Source organism: Gekko japonicus, unplaced genomic scaffold (genome assembly GCF_001447785.1).
Source record: "Gekko japonicus isolate JY-2015 unplaced genomic scaffold, Gekko_japonicus_V1.1 scaffold2024, whole genome shotgun sequence".
Classification (NCBI taxonomy): Eukaryota; Metazoa; Chordata; class Lepidosauria; order Squamata; family Gekkonidae; genus Gekko; species Gekko japonicus.
The window spans coordinates 61,494-64,735 of record NW_015163149.1 but is presented as its reverse complement, the minus strand read 5'-3'; positions in this window follow the sequence as shown (position 1 = coordinate 64,735).

Here is a 3,242-nt window from a genome sequence, read left to right as displayed (position 1 = left end):
GGATGCTGGACTGGATGGACCCTCCCTGGTCTGACCCAGCAGGGCCCTTTGGATGTTCTTCTCAGGGGAAGGCCTCGGCCTCCATGCCCTGTTGCTGGCCCTCCCAAGAAACTGGTTGGCTGCTGTGTGAGACGGGATGCTGGACTGGATGGACCCTCCCTGGTCTGACCCAGCAGGGCCCTTTGGATGTTCTTCTCAGGGGAAGGCCTCGGCCTCCATGCCCTGTTGCTGGCCCTCCCAAGAAACTGGTTGGCTGCTGTGTGAGACGGGATGCTGGACTGGATGGACCCTCCCTGGTCTGACCCAGCAGGGCCCTTTGGATGTTCTTCTCAGGGGAAGGCCTCGGCCTCCATGCCCTGTTGCTGGCCCTCCCAAGAAACTGGTTGGCTGCTGTGTGAGACGGGATGCTGGACTGGATGGACCCTCCCTGGTCTGACCCAGCAGGGCTTTTCTGTCGTTCCTACAAAGACCTCGGCCTCCCTGCCCTGTTGTTGGCCCTCCAGAGGAACTGGTTGGCTACAGTGTGAGGCAGGATGCTGGACCCTCCCTGGTCTGACCCAGCAGGGCTTTTCTGTCGTTCCTACAAAGGCCTCGGCCTCTCTGCCCTGTTGTTGGCCATCCAGAGGAACTGGCTGGCCCCTGAGTGAGATGGGATGCTGGACTAGACAGACCACTCGTCTTCTGTTAGTTGCATGAACTTCAACCACCTTTCAATGGGGGGTGGAGGACTTTTGTTTGTTTATTGGGGCTCTTCTATGGTGTTTTTCTCCCCAAAGCAGCTCACTGAATGTTCCAAAATGCTAAACAACTAATTTAAACAATGCAATTAAACCAAAGAAAAACATCCCAGGCAGGCCCTGGGTCCAGGGGTTCACCAGGTTGGCTAATGCAAGCCTCTGGCTGCAAGTTGTGGGCTAACAGCAAAGGGACCCAGTGGCTGTTTGGCTCATGCCTTGGCCAGGCCCCAACAGTGTCCCTGCAAGCCCGGGAGGTGAATCGTCACAGCCAGCAAGCTGGCAGGGTCTTCCCAACTTCCACCCCTGCCAGAAATGCCCCTGGCCACGGGAAGGTGGAGAGATTTGGTGGCGGAACTGCAAGACCAGGGTGGCATGGGGGGGGGGGTGAAAATGGGAGCCAGCATAGTGTAGTGGTGGTGAGAGCATTGGGCTAGGGTCTGGGGGAACCAGGTTCGAATCTCGACTCTGCCATGGATGCTCGCTGGGTGACCTTGGGCCAGCCACACTCTCTCAGCCTAGCCTGCCTCGCAGGGTTGTTGTGAGCATGAAATGGAGGAGAGTTACGTAAGCCGCCTTGGGTCTCCGTGGGTGAGAAAGGTGAGGTATCAATGAAGTGAATAAAAGGGCAGGAGATGAGGAGCAGTTGGGAGAGGAGGCACGGGGACTGAGGAGGTCTTTTCTGTTCCCCTCGGCCCCTTAAATGGGACCCTGTCCCCTTTACTGCTCTTCAGCTACAAACGCGTGGCTGTCCTAGGCTGCTGTGCTTTCCAGGATGACCAGTTACGAATTATGATCCTGTTGTTGTTGTTCAATCGCACAGTCGAGTCCGACTCTTCGCGACCCCATGGATCATCTCCCGCCAGGCCCTCCTGTCTTCCGCCGTCCTCTGAAGTTTGCTCAATTTCATGTTCGTTGCATCGATGACACTGTCTAACCATCTCATCCTTTGCCGTCCCCATCTTCTTTGACCTTCGGTCTTTCCCAGCATCAGGGTCTTCTTCTCCAGTGAGTGCTCCCTTCTCATTGGGTGGCCAAAGTATTGGAGCTTCAGTTTCATTATCTGGCCTTCCAGGGAACAGTCAGGGTTGGTTTCTTTTAGGATTGACTGATCCTGATCAACAGGGAAATCGACCCCTGTCCTGGAGTGGATCGGTGCCCTCGCCTTAATGCAGTCTGGCCTTGCTGTTCCGTTAGCAGCCACCGGGTGTCGCTGGTGTGACGGCATTCGGGTGTTCTTGCCTGGAAGCAAGTCCAGGCATTAATCAGGGTGATTTTTGCACGGGGACCTGAGGGCTTGTTTTTAGGGATTTGGTCGCTTTGGCAGAATCAGGAGGCTCTGGGGAAATCCCACTAGGGAGACGTGGGCAGCTGTCCTCCCCCCTCCCCAACCCTCACAACCTCTGGCTATGCGGTGATAGACTTTCCCTCCCCTCTGGAGATTTTATTTTTTATTTATTTGTTTACTTTGGATTTATATCCCGCCCTTCCGAACGGCTCAGGGCGGCTAACATACGGCTAGTGCCAGAACTACATAGATAAAATGCAATAAAACAGCATTAAACATCCACCATCTGCCTAACCACCTCTTCGAGCCATCCGACCAGCTGCACCCTTGACATCTCGGGGACTGGAGTCAGTGTGAGCCAGCTCACAGACTTTTAGCCCCTGGCTCACAGATTTCGGCCTTCGCTCACGGAGAATGGCTCCAGGGCAAACGGATTGATGCAGCAGCCAAATGGCTCGCTCACAACTGTAATGCCAAGAGCTCACCAAGTAGAATTTCTGCTCACAAGACTCCACAGCTTAGAGGGAGCATTGGTGACTAACTGTTCATAGGTAGTTGTGATGTTCTTTCTTTAGTCATTCACTCTAATCTGGGAGAACCGGGTTTGATTCCCCACTCCTCCACTCGCAGCTGCTGGATTACCTTGGGCAAGCCGTAGTTCTGAGAAGAGCTGTTCTCTCAAGGACAGTTCTGGAAAGAGCTTTCTCAGCCCCGCCTACTTCATCTGGTGTCTGTGGTGGGGAGGGGAAGGGGAAGGAGATTGTAAGCTGCTCTGAGGCTCCCAGTGAACAGTGGGGTATAAATCCAATCTCCTCCTCCTCCTCCTCCTCTTCTTCGTCCTCCTCCTCCTCTTCTTCCTCTTCTTCCTCTTCCTCATCCTCTTCTTCTTCTTCTACTTCCAGATTCCAGTTGCTGGGTCTATGAAAAGTACTCAGAAACGTGGAGTGATTTCAGCAAGAGTACTTTATTCAATCAGGAACAAGACAAAGTAAGCCGGCACGCAGGCTGGTATATATGCACAGAAACCCACCACCAAAACACACACCCTATTCACCCTATAGGTTATTTACAGTAGCCGAGAGTTTCATAGGCTCTCGGCTGCGGACCTGGCCCTCTGATTGGTGCGGGCTAGGATCCGCTTGGCTATTGTTCTGAATGTACGAAGCTTTGGGCTTGTGCTTGACCGCATGGCCCAACGGTCGCGCACGTGGTAATGGCGG